The sequence below is a fragment of the Ahaetulla prasina genome, chromosome 6 (genome assembly GCF_028640845.1).
Source record: "Ahaetulla prasina isolate Xishuangbanna chromosome 6, ASM2864084v1, whole genome shotgun sequence".
Classification (NCBI taxonomy): Eukaryota; Metazoa; Chordata; class Lepidosauria; order Squamata; family Colubridae; genus Ahaetulla; species Ahaetulla prasina.
Genome location: NC_080544.1, coordinates 113,081,161 through 113,101,572, shown reverse-complemented (window position 1 = coordinate 113,101,572; position 20,412 = coordinate 113,081,161). Strand labels below are relative to the sequence as shown.

Here is a 20,412-nt window from a genome sequence, read left to right as displayed (position 1 = left end):
AATTCCTGCGTTGGAGAGCCTCGAGATCAGATTGCAACACACACAAACACACACATACAAAATGTTCCCAAAAGCAAAACAGCCTGGCTTTTTAGTTCTTTTGGCATTGATGTCATCAGCTACTTCAGAATAAGAGAGTTGGAAGGGACCTTCAAGGTCTTCTAGTAGGGTCTCCTGCTCAAGCTAGAGACCCTATACCATTTCAGACAAATGGCTGTCCAATCTCTTCTTAAAAGCCTCCAGTGATGGAGCACCCACAACTTCTGGTGGCAGGCTGTTCCACTGGTTAATTGTCCTCTCCTCCTTAGTTCCAGGTTGCTTCTCTCCTTGATTGGTTTCCATCTGTTGCTTCTTCTCCTGACTTCAGGGGCTTTGGAGAATAAGCTGACCCTCCTCTTTTAGAATAGAATAGAATAGAATAGAATTTTTTATTGGCCAAGTGTGATTAGATACACAAGGAATTTGTCTTGGTGCATATGCTCTCAGTGTACATAAAATAAAAGATACGTTCATTAAGGTACAATATTTACCACAAAAAAAACAACAACACTTTTTTTGTGGTCATGTGTGATTGTGAAGCCCAATTTGCTTCGAAGTGTTTTTTCTCAAGCTGGTGCCCTCCAGAGAGAGTTAACCTCAACTCCCAACCCTCGATGAGAATTTTAGAAAGTCAGTCCCTTGAGGAGGGCGGATGGAAAGGCTAGGGAAGACTCCTATAACAGATAATTCGTTTTCCAATGACTACTGAGTTTCTAGTCCCCATGAACCATCTGCCAAGACATGGGCCCTTCTCCTGCGGTGTTCAGACAACTTTGCAGCCAGCTCCGTGGAAGTGATCAACATTCCTGCCAGCTCTGTTTCTTTTCCCGATTCCAGCGAAACGAGGTTATGATTTGCCAGGAATCCTGGCTGAGACGGCCTGTGTGAGAACGCAACACTTCTATTCAGAAAAGAAGACGAGGGCCAGGAAATGGGAAGGAGATGCTACAACTGTCGTAAATGTGAAAAACGGTCCTAAGTCACTTTTTTCAAATGGTCACAAAACGAACTGTTGTTAAGCCGAGGACTGTTTGACCACAGTAACGGTGGCCAACATTTCACAGAGATTATATTCACACAACCCCCTTGACCTGGATTTAATTAACCCACATTCTGGGCATGTAATGAGATCCGTGCAGCACTGCAAGCCACAAAGAAGCTCACCAGGATTAACTGGAAGCTAGCTAGCCGAACAGGTTGTACGAATGTATAGCATACAGTTGCACGTGTTGTGTGAATACAGTCTAGTAGTTTTCTGCCTGCTTGGCTACTGTTTTCCATGATGATCACAAGCAAGGTTAATATTACCTTGTTTCCCCAGAAATAAGACCCTGTGTCGTGTCCCACTCCTCCGCTGACGGCCAGGTCGGGGAAGTCCGTATCAGGCGTGCCTCTGCAGTTCTGCCAAGGTCCTAGCAAAGTTCTCAGGGCAGGCAGGAGACCAGGAAGTGACTTCAGCAATCCAAGGTAGACTTTGCCTGACTCAGAGAATGCCAGAAAGCAGATCCTTTATATAGGCCATGGGGTGTGGCTCCACGACTCAGCACTTATCCAGGCCTGCCCCTCCCTTCCTTTTGCTGACATCGCCTCTCAACTCTCCGGAAGCGCGGATCTCTCCAGCCTCCAGCTGTTGGTAATCTGAGCTCATGACTGGCTTCACATTCTTCAGGCTCACATGCTATGGGGGAGGGGTTTAGTTGCTCCGTTTGCCTGGGCATGGTGCCAGGACTGGGGGCTGAAGGCACGTCAGGCCCTTCGTCTTGCTCGGCCTGTCCGGGCATGGTGCCAGGGCTGGAGGCTGGAGGCATGCCAGACATTCTTCCGAACTATCAGCGTCCAGCAGGAGATAAGAGGGGCCCAGCTGCGGCAGGGGGAGCGAGCGAGACACAACACCCTGTCTTATATTTTTTTGAACCCTGAAATAAGCGCTTGGCCTTGTTTTTGAGGAGGTCTTATTATTTTGGGGCGCGTGGAGCAAGACGGGGCTCCTCTTGCATCTTACCTGATTTCCAGCTCTGTCTCCCTAGCCCTAACCAGAGGAAATGGTGGGGACCGGCTGTGCATGTGGTTAAATATTTTCAGGGTGGGCTTATTTTCGGGGCAGGGTTTATTTGGGCAGGGGGCTTATTTTCAGGGAAACATCGTAACCAAACGTAGCCTACTGTGACTACATCTTACAATATTATTACATCTTACAATATTATTACAAATATTACAAAATTAGTAGCTCTGCATTACATTTTACAACATCTTGAGTCTCCGAAGACCTATGCAAGGGTCCTCTTTGTAGACTTTAGTTCAGCATTCAATACCATCATTCCAGACACTCTTCTAACTAAGCTAAACCAGCTACAGGTACTGGAACAGACTTGTAAGTGGATCATAAGCTTCCTAACAAACAGGAAGCAGCAGGTGAAGCTAAGCAAGATCACATCAAATACTGTACAATTAGCAAAGGGGCCCCCCAAGGCTGTGTGCTCTCCCCACTTCTCTTCTCTCTGTATACCAATGACTGCATTTCCAACGATCCATCTGTTAAGCTACTGAAGTTCACAGATGACACAACAGTGATTGGTCTCATTCGAGACAATGACGAATCCGCATATAGACGAGAGGTCGAACGACTAGCCTTGTGGTGCAACCAAAACAATCTGGAACTGAAAACACTCACAACCGTAGAAATGGTGGTAGACTTTAGGAGAAACCCTTCCATGTTTCTACCTCTCACAATACTAGACAACACAGTATCAACAGTAGAAACCTTTAAATTTCTAGGTTCTATCATATCACAAGATCTAAAATGGACAGCTAAAATCAAAAACATCATCAAAAAAGGACTGTTCTTTCTGCGCCAACTCAGAAAGCTCAAACTGCCCAAGGAGCTGCTGATCCAGTTCTACAGAGCAATTATTGAGTCTGTCATTTGCACCTCTATAACTGTCTGGTTCGGTTCTGCAACCCAACAAGATAGACACAGACTTCAGAGGATAATTAGAACTTCAGAAACAACTATGGCTACCAACCTGCCTTCCATTGAGGACCTGTATACTGCACGAATCAAGAAGAGGGCTGTGAAAATATTTACAGATCCCTCACATCTAGGACATAAACTGTTTCAACTCCTACCCTCAAAACGATGCTATAGAGCATTGTACACCAGAACAACTAGACACAAGAACAGTTTTTCCCCGAAGGCCATCACTCTGCTAAACAATTAATTCCCTCAACATTGTCAAACTATTTACTAAATCTGCACTACTATTAATCTTCTCATCATTCCCATCACCAATCTCTTTCCACTTATGACTGTATGACTGTAACTTTTTGTTGCTATCACTAAGGGTTAAATTGCAACCTATGACCATCATTTGTGTTGTAAATGTTGTACCTTTGATGAAGGTATTTTCTTTCTTTCTTTTTCTTTTCTTTTATGTACACTGAGAGCATCTGCACCAAAACAAATTCCTTGTGTGTCCAATCACACTTGGCCAATAAAAATTCTATTCTATTCTATTCTATTCTATTCTATTCTATTCTATTCTATTCTATTCTATTCTATTCTATTCTATTCTATTCTACATCTGCTGGTCTTTATTTCACCTGCAACATCTCAATCAGAAAGTTCTGCAATATAATTTTGCTGCCTGTTTTTGCTTTGTTTTTAATTCATTTACGTCCCTGGACAATTCTCAAAAAGGGTTTATTTTTGAACATTTATTTCTGAACATTGAAATAAACATCGAGATACCGGACCAACATTTCTCTAAAAGATTTGCGTAGCAAAATGCCTAATTTCTTGGAACTCCTGCAAACACAAACCTAGATAAGAATGTCATGTCGACAGAGCAACCAAACCATAATGCAGCTACCCAGCTTGGATTCACTAGAAAATCAGGGTTTGAGCCAACAACTGCCTTTTCACATCGTGTGGGTCTGAATGAATGATTTCCTGTGTTTGCACTCTCACGTGAGCCAGCAAAGAGTTGGTCACACTCAACGTGCTAAGCCATATTTCTTGGCCTTGCCAGTTTGAAAATGGTGGACTTCAACTCCCAGAATTCCTCAGCCAGCCAACCTTGGCACTCGAAGAGGGTGAACTTCAACTCCCAGAATCCCTCAGGAAGCCAACCTTGGCAACTTGAAGATGGTGGACTTCAACTCCCAGAATTCCTCAGCCAGACAACTTTGGCACTCGAAGAGGGTGGACTTCAACTCCCAGAATCCTTCAGGAAGCCAACCTTGGCAACTTGAAGATGGTGGACTTCAACTCCCAGAATTCCTCAGCCAGCCAAGAATTCAACTCCCAGAATTCGCCAGCCAAACAAGCCACAGTGATGTCATGGCTGGCTGGGGAATTCTGGGAATTGACGTCCACCTCAAATTGCCAAGGTTGAAAAACCCTGCTCTAAGCTATTAAAACAAAGCAATTCCCCCAAACCAACATTAGCGTGGTTAGTTATCTCATGCTGGCCCTGGGACTTTTATCCTGGCTTGGATCAATGTGCTGGTCAAGCCCGTCCCTGCCGCACTCCTCTAGCAACCCCAGGAATGGGGGCAAAGAGCCACGAGTGAGCCTCACCAGCCCCTCTCCTCCCTTGTAGTAGCACCCCACCCCATACACACACAGAGAGCCAAGTCAAAGAGAACAGATCCGGCGGCCCTTACCTGCCTCAGGTGTGTGGCGCCAGCTCCTTGCAAGCTTCCTCCGTCTGTCTGCCAGTTAACCTCACTGACAGGTTGGGCCAGGTGGATGAGGAAGTGCAAGGAAGAAAATTGGCTGGGATCTCGGAGAGGGAGGTTTGCCCTTCCTGGGCAGGTCTCCAGGCCCCAGAAAAGGTAAAGTCCACAGTAGGTGTGGGCACGTGAAGTGGGAAGATCCGGTTAGGTTCGCCCTGTTTGGCTTCTAGGGTGGAGCTCTGGAGAGAGAGACAGACAGAGAGTGAGAAACAGAGAGAGAAAGAGGGAGAGAAAAGACAGGAACAGAGAGGGAGGAGAGAGAATGATGAGAAAGAGAGAGAGAGAGAGAGAAAGAGACGGGCAGACAGACAGACAGAGAGAAACAGAGAGAGAAAGAGGGAGAGAAAACAAAAACAGAGAGAGAGGAGAAGAAAGAGAGAGAAAGAGACAGACAGAGAGAGAAAGAGAGAGAGAGAAAGAGAGAGAGAGAGAGAGAGAGAGAGAGAGAGAGAGAGGGAGAGGGAGAGAAAAGCCAGAAACAGAGAGGGGGGAAGAGGGGGGAGGAAGAGAGAGAGGAAGAGAGAAACAGAGAAATAAAGAGAGAGGGAAAGAGAAACGGAGAGAGAGAGAAACAGAGAGAGAAAGAGGAAGAGAACACACATAGAGAGAAGGAGAGAGCGAGAGAGAATGAGTGAGAAAGAGACAGGAGGGAGGGACAGAGAGAAGACCCAGAAACAGAGAGAGAGGAAAGAGAAACAGAGAGAGAGAGGGAATGAGTGAGAGAGAGAGGGAATGAGTGAGAAAGAGAGAGAAAGAGACAGACAGAGAGAAAGAGAAATAGAGAGAAACAAAGAGAGGGAGAGGGAGAGAGGGGAGAAGGACAGAGAGAAAAAGAGAAACAGAGAGAGAGGGAAAGAGAAACAGAGAGAGAGAGAATAAGTGAGAAAGAGAGAGAGAAAGAAAGAGAAAGAGACAGACAGGCAGAGAAACGAGAGAGACAGAGAGGGAGAGAGAGAGAGAGAGAAACAAAAAGAAACGGAGAGAAATAAAAGAGAAATAGAGAAACCCACAAAGACAGAGGTGTTTGCAAAGGAAGATGGGTGAGACGGGACATATTTACCCATCTCCAGAATCAAGCTTTACAGAGATACCTCTCGACTTACAGCAGTTCATTTAGCGACCATTCAAAGTTACGACGTCAATGGCAAAAAAGTGAGTTAAGACCATTTTTCACGCTGAACGACCCTTGCAGCCTCCCCAGGGCCACGCGATCGAAATTCAGGCGCCTGGCGACGGACTCATATTTATGACGGGGACGCAGTGTCCCAGGGTGTGCGCGTGTCACGTGATCCCCTTTTGTGACCTTCTGACAAAGCCAAGTCAACGGGGAAACGGGGTTCCCTTCACAGCCGCCTTATTAATCGCTGCCGTCGTTAAGTGAATCACACTGTTGTTAAGCAAGTCAGGCTCTCCCACCCCCCCCTACACACAATTGACTTTGCTTGTTGGAAAACGGGGCCGGGAAGGTCTCAGATGATGACCACACGACCCCAGCATTCTGCAATCATCATAATTACCTGCCGGTTGCCAATCGTCCAAATTTTGATCAGATGGATCACCTGAGTGGTGCAAATGGGTGTGAAGCCTCTTTGGAACTGCTGAAAGGATTGTGTTGTGGACTCCACCGCTCAGGTGACCCTGAGCACACAGGTAAACCTCCAAGTGGCCTCAATGATGCTCTCAAAGGATGCCAATGACCAGCTCTCTGCAAGGAGTTTAAATCCTTCCATTCCACCCCATCCAGTCAGAGCTGAAGAAGCTTCTGGGATGAGAAGTGAAACGTCTTCGAAGAAAAAAACTAGAAAGTCCAGTTGCCTCCTGAAAAAGCACCTTTGGGACAACCAGGACCTGGATGGCTGAGAATCTCTACAGACTTTTAGCTACGCAATTTGGGATGAAGAGCCTTGGAATGGGGTGGGAGCAGGAATGGATTTCCAGAGGAAAAATTGCAGACTACCGGAACCATTTGCACCACTCAGGTGACCCTGAGGACACAGATAAACCTCCAAGTGGCCTCAATGACCCTCTCAAAGGATGCAAATGACCAGTTGTCTGCAATGTGTATTAATCCTTTCATTCCCCACCATCCAGTCAGAGCTGAAGAAGCTTCTGGGATGAGGAGCGAAATGTCTTCAAAAGAAAAACCAGAAAGTCCAGTTGCCTCCTGAAAAATAAGCACCTTTGGGACTTTGGATTGATGGCATCCCCTTAGGGTCTTCTGCATCCCAATAAGCTGCAAACGGATTCCCCTGAGGGGGAGGGGGAGTTGTTATATATTTTATGTGTTTTATATTATATGGGACACCTTGTCACGGCCAACTCACAACAGCCAACTCATTGCGGCCAACTCGCCGTGGGAAAACTCACCGCGGGACAGTTTTAACGATTCTATTTAATTATTTATGATAAATACAATTTTTTTAAAAATCCACATTCATTCGTTCCGTCCCTCTTGTGGCAAACTTTCTTTAATGGTTCTGTCCCACCGTTCCTTTGAAGTTGGTGTAACTCTCGTCCCGCGGCGAAATGGCCGTGGAGAATTGTCCTAGACACACACCCACGCACGCACACAAGGAAATCATCCGAGTCCTTCACCTGGGAGGTCCTACCTTGAAGAACCTCAACCATGCAGCACAGGCTGGTCCAACGCTGGCGAAGGAGACCAGGAGGGCAGGATGTGAGCCAGCTCATTAGGATGAAGTAGCGGAGGATATAAGCTGATCTCACCGGCTCCTCTTTGCTTATTCGGCGTTGTTTGCCAGCAGATCCTGTTCCAGAAGGGAGGGAGGGAGGGAAGGCAGGAAGCCAGCATCGATGGAAAGGTTGGAGAGATAAGTGCAGGTTAAATGGGGTGACATCGCCGGGTCTATGCAAGGGTGTCCTCGACTTACGACGGAGCCCAACACGTCCACGGCTGAGCGCGATGTTTCTTAAGAGAAGATAGAAGACAAGTTAATATGAGATGCTGAATCCGAAGGCGGAAGGTCCACATTCGGTCACGGTTTTGTTCCATGGAGCATCGGCCTCGTGAACTCTCAAGTTTCGACTTTCCGCCATGTATTCAAAATGGACAGTCATTAATATTGGTGTGTGTGTGTGTGTGTGTGTAGAAGACAAGAGATGAGATGAAATAGAGTAGAGTAGAACGAGAAGAAGAGAATGCAGAAGAGAAGAAGAGAATGCAGAAGAGAAGAAGAGAATGCAGAAGAGAAGAAGAGAATGCAGAAGAGAAAAGAGAAGAAGAGAATGCGGAAGAGAAGAAGAGAATGCAGAAGAGAAGAAGAGAATGCAGAAGAGAAAAGAGAAGAAGAGAATGCGGAAGAGAAGAAGAGAATGCAGAAGAGAAGAAGAGAATGCAGAAGAGAAAAGAGAAGAAGAGAATGTAGAAGAGAAGAAGAGAATGCGGAAGAGAAGAAGAGAATGCAGAAGAGAAGAAGAGAATGCAGAAGAGAAGAATAGAATACAGAAGAGAAGAGAATGCAGAAGAGAAGAATAGAATACAGAAGAGAAGAGAATGCAGAAGAGAAGAATAGAATGCATTAGAGAAAAAAGAAGAATAAAATGCATAAGAGAAAAATAGGATGCAGAAGAGAAGAAAATGGAGAAGAGAAGAATAGAATGCAGAATAGAATGCAGAAGAGAAAAGAGAAGAAGAGAATGTGGAAGAGAAGAATAGAATGCAGAAGAGAAGAAGAAAATGCAGAAGAGAAAAGAGAAGAAGAGAATGCGGAAGAGAAGAATAGAATGCAGAAGAGAATGCAGAAGAGAAGAAGAGAAGAGAAGAGAAGAGAAGAAGAGAATGCAGAAGAGAAGAGAAAAGAAGAGAATGCAGAAGAGAAGAATAGAATAGAATAGAATAGAATAGAATACAGAAGAGAAGAATAGAATGCATTAGAGAAAAAGAAGAATAAAATGCAGAACAGAAAATAGAATGCAGAAGAGAAGAAGAGAATGCAGAAGAGAAGAAGAGAATGCAGAAGAGAAAAGAGAAGAAGAGAATGCAGAAGAGAAGAAGAGAATGCAGAAGAGAAAAGAGAAGAAGAGAATGCAGAAGAGAAGAAGAGAATACAGAAGAGAAGAAGAGAATGCAGAAGAGAAGAGAATGCAGAAGAGAAGAAGAGAATGCATTAGAGAAAAAAGAAGAATAGAATGCATTAGAGAAAAAAGAAGAATAAAATGCATAAGAGAAAAATAGGATGCAGAAGAGAAGAAAATGGAGAAGAGAAGAATAGAATGCAGAAGAGAAGAGGAGATTGCAGAAGAGAAGAGAAGTAACTGAATGGGGTGAGGTCCACAGTAGACAGTTTAAGGTGGAAGCTGTGGGGGTTTGAGGATGCAACAACAGAATCGGGGGGGGGGGACCATTCCAGGCCACTCTGTTGCTGAAGTTGTATTTTCTGCAATCCAGTTTGGAGTGATTGACCTCTTAAAGAGATAAAGAATCTCTTATCTTAGCTTACATCTTATATTTTATATCCTATATCTCATCTCCTTATCATCTTTCCTTTCCTTTTATCATCTTATCTTATTTTATGTTACCTTATATCATCTCATCTCATTTAACGAGTTTCTCCCCATTTTACGACCTTTCTTGCCACCGTGGCTAAGTGAATCACTGCAGTTGATAAGTTAGTAACCCGGTCGCTAAGTGAATCTGGTTTCCCCGTTCTGACTTTGCTTTTCAGAAGGTCGCAAAAGGGGATCACGTGACCCCGGGACGCTTCAGCCGTCATAAATACGAGTCAATTGCCAAACATCTCGTGACCCTGGGGATGCGGCAACGGTCGTAAGTGCGAAAAACGGTCGTACAGCAAGTCCCTTTTTTCAGCGCCATTGTAACTTCAAACAGTTGCTAAATGAACTCTTGTAAGTCAAGGACCACCTGTGTATCCAAATTCAAGGCTCTGAATTCAGATCACGTGAGCACGAGATACTGCAGTGGTTCTAAGTATGAAAAGTGGTAATAAGTTATTTTTTTTTAGCGCCGTCGTAACTTTTTGTTTGTTTATTTGTTTTATTTACAGTTTTTCTTTAACAACCAATATTTTTTTTTTTTTGTGGACAGTATAATGACTGGGTTGACCTATTTTTCACACAATGCTCAAAGTAATAACAAGCGCCGTTGTAACTTTGAATGGTCTCTAAATGAAGCGTCGTAACTCGGGGACTACCCGCAGTGTTGTGTGCGTGCTTGAGAGTGACTTGCGGCCGGGGGAAAAAAGATTCAGTTCAGTGAGTTGTGAAATCAAACGCGACTCACTTAAGAACCGCCTTGCTCAGCCACGGAAATTCTGGTGCCGATTGCGGTCGTAAGTTGAGGACTAGCTGCAATTAATACTTTGGGGCTTGGCTAGCCTGGGTCTGTCCAGGCAGGCCGCTCACCCATTTTAAATTCAATTTATACCCACCCACCAGCACCACACACAAACACACACCCCACACTGACATCCCCTGGCAGCCTTTTGAAATGGGGACGTTTAAAAATAATTTCTTGGAAGAAAAACAGGAAAGGATCTTCAGAAACGATGCAAAGATTTCTTCCGTGCATTTCATTTCTAGAGATTGATGGGTCTCGGTTTGGTTCCATGAGATCAAATGCGCCACATTTTGTTCCACCGAACCATTTTAGCATCCTTTTAAAAGTACACACACACACACACACACACACACACTGGCGTTTGTGTTCGTGACAAGCATCTGCAAATCTTAAGAAGCGCCCTAATTCTGCGGAAAAACCGGGAGGACTTTGCTACAGGTAGCGACCGTTAGAAGTATCTACCTAGAGGATACTTAATGGTCATCTGTCCGAGCCTTGGACACAGAGCAACTGACCGGTACTTATGGCTGTTTGCTGCATCCTGTGGCATCTGACCGCATTTTGCCAGGTTTTTACTGACAATCAGCCGCTTGCGGTCCTTGGTGCTCTCTGAGCTTGGTTGTTTTCTTGCAGGTGTTTCATTACATAACTTAGGTCACATCATCACCACTGATGATGTTACCTAGTGGGGTATTGAAACTTCTGCAAGAAAATAAGCAAGCTCAGAGAGCACTAAGGACCCCACAATGATGTTCTTCTCCTTCTCCTTCTCCTTCTCCTTCTCCTTCTTCTTCATCTTCTCCCTCTCCCTCCCTCTCCCTCTTCCCCTCCTCCTCCTCCTCCTCCTTCTTCTTCTTCCTCCTCCTCCTCCTCCTCCTCCTCCTCCTCCTCTTCTTCTTCTTCTCCTTCTCCCACTTCCCCTTCTCCTCCTCCTCCTCCTCCTCCTCCTCCTCCTCCTCCTCCTCCTCCTCCTCCTCCTCCTCCTCCTCCTCCTCCTCCTCCTCCTCCTCCTCCTCCTTCTTCTTCTTCTTCTTCTTCTTCTTCTTCTTCTTCTTCTTCATCTTCATCTTCTCCTCTCCTCCTCCTCTCCTCCTCCTCCTCCTCCTCCTTCTTCTTCTCCTCCTCCTCCTCCTCCTCTTCTCTCTTCTTCTTCTTCTTCTCCTTCTCCCACTTCCTTCTCCTCCTCCTCCTCCTCCTCCTCCTCCTCCTCCTCCTTCTTCTTCTTCTTCTTCTTCTTCTCTCTTCTTCTTCTTCCTCCTCCTCCTCCTCTTCCTTCTTCTTCTTCTTCTTCTTCTTCTTCTTCTTCTCCCTCTCCCCCCCTCCTCCTCCTCCTCCTCCTTCTTCTTTTTCTTCCTCCTCGTCGTCTTCTTTGCCTTTTCATCTTCTTCGTCTCCTCTGCCTCCTCTCATCTAGCATTGGTGATGTTCCCTTATAAATCACCCAGTCATATCTTTTGTGATGGGCAGCTCTATACATTAAAATAACAAAATAAAATAAAACAGAAAATAAAATAATTAATAAAATGAAATAAAATAATGAAATGAAATGAAATAAATAAAATAATAAAATGAAATAATTAATAAAATGAAATAAAATGAAGTAAAATAAAATAAAGTAAAATAAAATACAATGAAATGAAATGAAAAGAAAAGAAATAAAATAGAAATGAAAGGCACCCACGAGAGAGTTGCTTAGCGAGAGGACAAACGTCTCCTGCAATTTAGGGAATTGCAAAAGAAAGGCGATTTTTTTTTTATTCAAAAGTTTTACAAAATTTTTCCCTTTCCTCCTCCTCCTCTTCTTCTCCTTCTCCCCGACTTCCCGGAACGAGCACAAGGTATAGTTAAAAATAAAACAAACATATGCTAAAAATTTTTCATCCCAACTTAATTGTACCCCTACAATCATCAATTCCTAACTTCCCCCAAAAGCAATCAAAAATAATACATCATAATCATTCAAAAACAGTCTGATAACTCTTAGTCTGATATCTACGTTGAATATAGTCAATCCATTTTTTCCATTCCTTTAAGTATCTTTCTTGCGTATTGTCTTTCAAAAAGGCAAGAAAGGCGAATTTAAATCCAGTGACACCCCCCCCCCACAACCTCCTCAAAGGTCGACCAAGCCACCCAGAAGGTGAGGGTGACGCCAGGCCGGCTTTGCACCCCCAAAAGGCCCCGTGTGCCTCCTGTCGCTACCCTTTAGGCAAGACTGCGCCCAGGAGGGTTCTGGAGCCGGGCCAGCCCATTTGCTCATCCATTTGTCTTGGCTCCTGGCTTTTTTAGCTGATTGCTTTGCAAAGGACAGGCTTCTTAAATAACCAGGCACTTTCCCTAAATAGCCCAGGGACACTTTTTGCAAAGTGCTTTAAGAGGAGAGAGAGGACAAGGCCAGGGAGAACACAGGACAGGGGAGTCCCACCTGCAGTGGCCGGGATGCTTCGTGGTCAGCCACCACCAGGCCACCAGGGTAACACCGGGAACAAGCCAGGAATATCCTGGGTGCTCAGCCTCCTTGGTGCACAAGGGATGTTGTGTTCCCTTTTAAGCGTTTTGGTCCCATTCAATTCCCGAGTGAGCAAACCGTACACCGCCCTGAGTCCTTCGGGAGAAGGGCGGTATAAAAATTTGATAAATAAATGATAAAAAAAAAAACGCGAGGCCTGATGCAAGCATCAGTTTGCACACTCAGTGCAAAAGTTGCATTGTGCAAAGGAGAGAAGGAAGGAAGGAAGGAAGGAAGGAAGGAAGGAAGGAAGGAAGGAAGGAAGGAAGGAAGGAAGGAAGGAAGGAAGGAAGGAAGGAAGGAAGGAAGGAAAGAAGGAAAGAAGGAAGGAAGGAAGGAAGGAAGGAAGGAAGGAAGGAAGGAAGGAAGGAAGGAAGGAAGGAAGGAAGGAAGGAAGGAAGGAAAGAAAGAGAAAGAAAGATGAGTGTCAACCAGTTTTTTTTTCTTTTGAGGAAGGAGAAAGGCCTTTCGAAATGTTGATAGAACAGAACAGAACAGACAATAGACAAGAGAGCAGAATTCAGAATAGCATGCAGAATAGAAAACAGAAATTAGAACAGAACAGAACAGAATAAGCTGGGGGCAGAGGGTTGGATTAGGAGACCTCCAAGGTCCAATTGTGATAGCATTTATATATTTCTCCACAGTGCTTCTGCAGCCCTCCCCAAGTGGTTTACAGAGTCAGCACATTTCCCCCAACAATCTGGGTCCTCATTTTACTGACCTCAGAAGGACGGAAGGCTGAATCAACCTCAAGCCGGTGAGGATCAAACTCTTGGCAGAGGGCAGAGTCATCCTACAATACTGTATTCTAACTATGGAAGGGAGGGAGGGAGGGAGGAAGATAAGAATAAGAGAAGGAAGGAAGGAAGGAAGGAAGGAAGGAAGGAAGGAAGGAAGGAAGGAAGGAAGGAAGGAAGGAAAAGGAATAGCACTTAAGACTTATATCCCACTTGACAGTGCTTTTGCAGCCCTCTCTAAGCGGTTTACAGAGTCAGCACATTTCCCCCAACAATCTGGGTCCTCATTTTACCGACCTTGGAAGGACGGAACACTGAGTCAACCTTGAACCGTTCAGGATAAACCGCTGGCAGTGGGCAGATTCAACCTGCAATGCTGCCTCCTTGCCACTGGGGGGCCACCACGGCTTCTGATCCATGCCTGGTTTACCAATGGCGGAAGCCTCCATCTGACTTTGGTGAAATTTGTTCTGGCAAAGCTGGACCTTCAACTGTGGAAGGAGGGACAGGAGAAACTCTGCAGGAATCTGATACCTAGATTCCCAGGGGATCTTTGCCGAGAAACGTGTTGAAGATTTGGGGGATTCAGGACCACAATCTAAGCCGCTCACAGAAATCCATAACCTCGATAGACGCCTCTTCAGTCACTTAGAAAGGCAGCCTAGAACAGGGGTCTCCAACCTTGTCAACTTTAAGACTTGTGGACTTCAACTCCCAGAATTCCTCAGCCAGCTTTGCTTACTCTCTTGCAATCCCTTCCTCTGGAATCTCTCCACTTTGGCAGGTAAGAGAAAAAGAAACAGACACGCCTGGCTGACTTCAACTCCCAGAATTCCTCAGCTAGGCGTGTCTGTTTCTTTTTCTCTTACCTGCCAAAGTGGAGAGATTCCAGAGGAAGGGATTGCAAGAGAGTAAGCAAAGCTGGCTGAGGGATTCTGGGAGTTGAAGTCCACAAGTCTTAAAAGTTGACAAAGTTGGAGATCCCTGGCCTAGAAGCACCAGCTGGAGCAAATAGCTCCCAGGGGGATACAGAGAATCCTTGAGTTACAACCATTCATTGCAAGACATGCATTAGTTACAACAACGTTGAAAAAAAGTGACCTACAACTGGTCCTCGCACTTATGACCATCACAGCATCCCCCCACGCTCACATCATTGTAATTCAGATGCTTGGCAACCGACTGATATTTATTTTATTGTTACTATTTTTTAAATACTCTGTTCAGAAAAAGGGCATGGTATGTTTGTTTGTGCGTGTTTGTTAAAAACAAAAAACCCGACTCATACTTATGACGGTTGCAGCATCCAGGGGGTGATGCGTTCCCCTTCTACGACCTTCTGGCCAGCAAAGTCCACGGAGGAAACGAGATTGGCTTAACCGCCAAATAATTCTCTTTGTAACTGCAACGACTGGCTTAACAACCGCGGCAAAAGAGGTTGTAAAATGGGGACGTGACTCACTTAGCAACCGCCTGGCTGAGCAAGGGAAATTCCGATCCCCCCTTTGAGGTCATTAAGCGGGGAAACTCTCTATAAGGGTTAGTCTCTTTAAAATGAAGGGTGGAGTTTGGTGCAAGGAACACCCATTTGCACCCGGGGTGAATAGCAAAGGGCCCAGAAGGACGGGTGTGCCCCCAAGTTGTTTGCACAAGCTCCCAGCTCTTGAATGCTGCGGCTCTTAGGATTGTGAGTGTTTAAACACAACTGGAGCGCTGGAAGGTAGCCCAAGGGCTGCGGTAGAGAAGACCCAAAGAGCTTCCTCAAAGCTCCAATGTCAGGTTAAGAGCCAATTTTTTCAGCCCCGGTAGAAAAGGAGAACCTGAACTCTGACCCCGATTCATTCATTTCAAGGTTTCTGAAGAATCGGAATAAAATTGAAAAATTGGAAGGAGGAGGAAGTTGAGAGCAGCAAAGATCCCATGGTTGCCATCCTCCTCTTCCTCTCTACAGACCCACCTGCCTTCAGCACTGACGGTGTTCCCTAGTTGGGTCATGAGATGTCTGCAAGAAAACCACCAAGCTCAGAGAGCATCTACAGTCCTCCTCCTCCTCCTGTCTACCACTAATGTTGTTCCCTAGCTGGGTCATGAGATGTCTGCGAGAAAATACCCACTTCAGAGAACACCCACAGTCTTCCTCCTCCTTCCTGCAGCACTGATGAGGTCACCTTGTTGGTTCATGAAATGTCTGCCAGAAAGCAACCCAGCTCAGAGAATACTAAGGACCCCACAGTCCTCTCCTCCTCCTCCTCCTCCTCCTCCTCCTCCTCCTCCTCCTCCTCCTCCTCCTCCTCTTCCGCTCTGTAAACCCTTCTAGCACTGATAATATCACCTTGTTGGTCCATGAAATATCTGCAAGAAAGCAACCCAGCTCAGAGAATACGAAGGACCCCACAGTCCTCCTCTCCTCCTCCTCCTCCTCCTCCTCCTCCTCCTCTCTGTAAACCCCACTTCCTTCTAGCACTGATAATATCATCTTGTTGGTTCATGAAATATCTGCAAGAAAGCAACCCAGCTCAGAGAGCACCAAGGACCCCACTGTAGGATGACCTGCTTCAAGCCAACCTAAAATCAAATAAAAAAACTAATTGTTTAAGCAGAGAGGCTGCGTTTCTGGAAAACCTCCCAGCACTTTGCAGACGGAGAAGAATTATTTTTATGAATCTTTCCCAAAACGGGCTGAGCCTCTTGATGCTCCGTTCGCTTCCACGGAAAACAGATCTATTCCTGGCAGTGCCAACCTGTTTGCGCTGGGTTGAGTGCCAGGCAAGCGAATTCTCTCTGCGCTTGAATTGCTTCCTTTCGTCGATTTGTTCCATTGATGGGCATCACCGGGATGTCGCTTTCCCATCGCTTGGCAGAGGCTGGCTAGAAAAAGAGACGGGCAGGTGAACCAAGTAGCAGTCGCACAAACGTGACAAACAGGATTGTTGGGGGCTTTCAGTGCAGGGGTGAAATCTGACAGGTTCTGGAGAACCGGTAGCGGAAATTTTGAGCAGTTCGGAGAACCAGCAAATGCCACCTCTGGCTGGCCCCAGAAGTGGGGAGGGAATGGGGATTTTGCAGTAACCTTCCCCTGCCATGTCTACCAAGCCACGCTCACCAAGCCACACCACGCCTATCAAGCCATGCCCACAGAACCAGGGTCAGCTTTGGAAGCCATACTAGGCCAAAAGCTTCCGTGCGGCCACTTTCTCGTGTGTGGGAAAGTAGGAGGTGGGGGGGGGATTTAGTAGAGGGGTGGTCTTTAGACAGAATAGCATTCTTCCTGTCGGTCAAGGTCAGGCCGATCCTGCATCTGGAGAAGGAGTGGCCGGAGTTCTGTCTCGAGATGGGATGGATGGTGATTGGAGCATGTGATCGATTGAGGAACGAGGGGATGGTTTGGGGCAGGGGTCTCCAACCTTGGTCCCTTTAAGACTTGTGGACTTCAACAAAGCTGACTTAGGAACTCTGGGAGTTGAAGTCCACAAGTTTTAAAGGGACCGAGGTTGGAGACCCCTGGTTTGGGGGTGGGGGATTGATTTACTGAGGGAAAACCTGGACCTCTCAGATTCGGGTTTTCCCAGATGTGCCAGTTCACCTATCCTAGTAAATAGAACTTTGGAAGATATTTTACAAGAAGAGTTCTCCACTCCTCTGAATACAACAAAATAACTTATGCCAACAGACTTGAAATCCTGGGTTTAGAAAACTTAGAATTCCGCCGCCTCCGACAGGACCTGAGTTTAACTCACAGAATCATCTATTGCAACGTCCTTCCTGTTGAAGACTACTTCAGCTTCAATCACAACAATACACGAGCAAACAATAGATTTAAACTTAATATTAACCGCTCCAAACTTGATTGCAGAAAATATGACTTCAGTAACAGAGTTGTTAATACTTGGAATACACTACCTGACTCTGTGGTCTCTTCCCAAAATCCCAAAAGCTTTAACCAAAAACTGTCTACTATTGACCTCACCCCATTCCTAGGAGGACTATAAGAGCACCAGCGTGCCTACCTTTCCTGTCCTACTGTTTCCTTCATTATATACAATTTATATAGTTATTACATGCTTATACTCATATATATACTTATATGTTGTATAGATACTTCATGCTTATGCTTATGCATACTGTTATGATAAATAAATAAATAAATAAATAAATAAATAAATAAATAAAGAAAGAAAGAAAGAAAGAAAGAAAGAAAGAAAGAAAGAAAGAAAGAGAGATGTGTGCTTCAGAGTTTTTACTTGGAGTTGGGTTTTTTTCTGGAACGCTGAGGCAGAGTCCTCCAGGGAGAGATCTGGTTGAAATCTTGGGGGGGGGGGTTTGGGAGTGGTCTCCTGCCCACCTTAAAACCCAAATATGAGTTTCCCAAAAGGATGACAAAAATCCTGCTATTCGTTTCATTTCTTTATTATTTTATTTTATTATTTTGTTTGGTTTTGTTTTTTTATTGTTTTATTTTATTATTTTTATTTTATTGTATTATTTTATTCATTTTATTTGTATTATTTTATTTATTTTATTGTATTTTAATTCTTTAGAAAGAGTGCAAAGAAGAGCAACCAAGTTGCAGGAACTGGGTATGGCTAGTTTAATGAAAAGAAAGACTGGGGGTGACATGATAGCAGTCTTCCAATATTTGAGGGGCTGCTCCAAAGAATTTATTTATTTATTTATTTTATTTTATTTTATCACATTTATATACCGCCCTATCTCCCTAGGGACTCAAAGCGGTTCACAGGCAAGTAAAAAAGTACATATAAATACAGACTAAAATAACAGTTAAAAAACTTATTCTACATGGCCGAATTATTAAAAAGCAATATAAATAATAAAACCCATTAAAACCAGTATAAATTTAAAATCTAATCCAGATCCAATCTAATCCAAAGAAGAGGGAGTCAGGCTGTTTTCCAAACCATCTGAAGGCAGGACAAGAAATAATGGATGGAAACTAACCAAGGAGAGAAGCAACCTAGAACTAAGGAGAAATTTCCTGACCGTGAGGACAATTAATCTGTGGAACAGCTTGCCACAAGAAGTTGTAGGTGCGCCATCACTGGACGTTTTTAAGAAGAGATTGGAGGACCATTTGTCTGGAATGGTATTAGGATCTCCTGCTTGAACTAAAAGACCTCCAAGATCTGATTGCTCTTCAGAGCATATAAATCTTTTGTGTTTCACTAAACATTTGAACCTTTAGGAGTTTATAGCTAATTTTTTGGGACTTTCATCCTGCAAGCTGCCCAGCATCGCCTCAGAACAAGAGGGGTGGCAAATAAGTTTAATAAATAAAATATAAATAAATAAAATAAAATCCCTTCCAACTCTGTTATTCTCTTCTTCTCTGTGTTTACATTCATACTTTCTCTTTGGCTTCTTCTTTTTTTCTACCTGTTGTCTCAGGAAAACACACAAACACACACATACACACACACACACACACGCAAACACCTTGACTAATGTTTGCTGGCTCGCTTATTCATCCTTTAGTGGAATATTTACAGCCTTCTGCTGTTCTTCACACCCGTTTCTCTTCTTTACACCCGATGAGTCAAAGGCGGCATTCTCGATTCCTTCGAAGTGGACGAAAACCTCCTGATTTCTCATAGGTTTCTTGCCACATGGTCCCCACATGTGGGTTTGTTGATGCAACGAGAGCGATTTTTTCCCCTCTCTGCCCCTCTGGCAGATTTGGCTGGGTACACCGAGATCTCAGGTGTTCAGGGCCAAACACGATGATGCAAAAGGATGGAAATCACGCAGAGACTCACGATGCAAAATGCACCTTTTTTTCTACTTCTGTGGTGAGGTCGGACCGAAAGTTGGAAGTCAGGCAGAGGGCATCACAATTTTGTAACGGTCGCTGTCGCTTGTTTCGCCCCGCCGTCTCCCCTGCACACATTTGTGGGTGAGGTTTTAAGGGAAATCTTGGCCTAACCCAATCATCCGCCTTTGACTGAGTTGGGAGTTCGCAAAATCTCTCACCTGTTAAGAGAAGCCTTGCTAAACCTTGGCTGCGGGAAGAGGGTGAACTTCAACTGGGTTGGCTGTGGGATTCTGGGAGATGAAGTCCATCCACAAATTGGAGGGAGGGAGGGAGGGAGGGAGGGAGGAAGGGAGGGAGGGAGATATATTTGTATAACAGGAGAGAGAGAGAGTGAGAGGGAGGGAGAGAGAGATGATGGATGGATGGATGGATGGATGGATGGATGGATGGATGGATGGATGGGGGAGAGAGGGATAGATCAATATATGATAGATAGATAGATAGATAGATAGATAGATAGATAGATAGATAGATAGATAGATAGATTATGGATGGATGGGGAGAGAGTGATAGATCAGTATATAACTGGATGGATGGATGGACGGATGGACGGACGGACGGACGGATGGACAGACAGACAGACAGACAGACAGGATGGATGGATGGATGGATGGATGGATAGATAGATAGATAGATAGATAGATAGATAGATAGATAGATAGATAGATAGATAGATAGATAGATAGATAGGATGGATGGATGGATGGATGGATGGATGGATGGATGGATGGATGGATGGATGGATGATGGATGGATAGGGGGAGAGAGTGATCAATATATAACTGGATGGATGGATAGATAGATAAATAGATAGATAGATAGATAGATAGATAGATAGATAGATAGATAGATAGATAGGATGGATGGATGGATGGATGATGGATGGATAGGGGGAGAGAGTGATAGATCAATATATAACTGGATGGATGGATGGATAGATATTTATTTATTTATTTATTAATTAGATTTCTAGACCGCCCCTCTCCCGCAGGACTCAGGGCGGTGTACAGCCTTATTAAAACACATAGGTACACAATAAATTTAAAATACATTTAAAATGAAATATTTAACCGGCCAATTTAAAACTAAAAAACGGTCAGACGACCGATATAAAACCCTAAACTATAAAATCACCATTAAAAACCCATAACTTAAAAAACTAACCCAGTCCAGCGCAGATAAATAAGTACGTTTTGAGCTCCGAAAGGTCTGGAGGTCCGGAAGTTGACGAAGTCCTGGGGAGC

At 44.7% G+C, this 20,412-nt stretch overlaps 1 protein-coding gene across 2 annotated transcripts in view; it reads right to left on the bottom strand.

Moving 5' to 3' along the window:
- The window catches only part of TPRG1 (tumor protein p63 regulated 1), an 87,248-nt gene that overhangs the window by 47,258 nt on the left and 19,578 nt on the right, over positions 1–20,412 (bottom strand). The window contains exons 2-4 of one of the 2 annotated variants that reach the window (XM_058188807.1): positions 16,083–16,209; positions 7,386–7,705; positions 4,705–4,955 (exon numbers count right to left, since the gene is read on the bottom strand). The gene's annotated coding sequence lies outside the window, so the exon portion shown is untranslated. Of the gene's footprint in view, positions 1–4,704; positions 4,992–7,385; positions 7,706–16,082; positions 16,210–20,412 lie in introns of those variants that run through there. The other variant, XM_058188808.1, reaches the window with a different exon arrangement.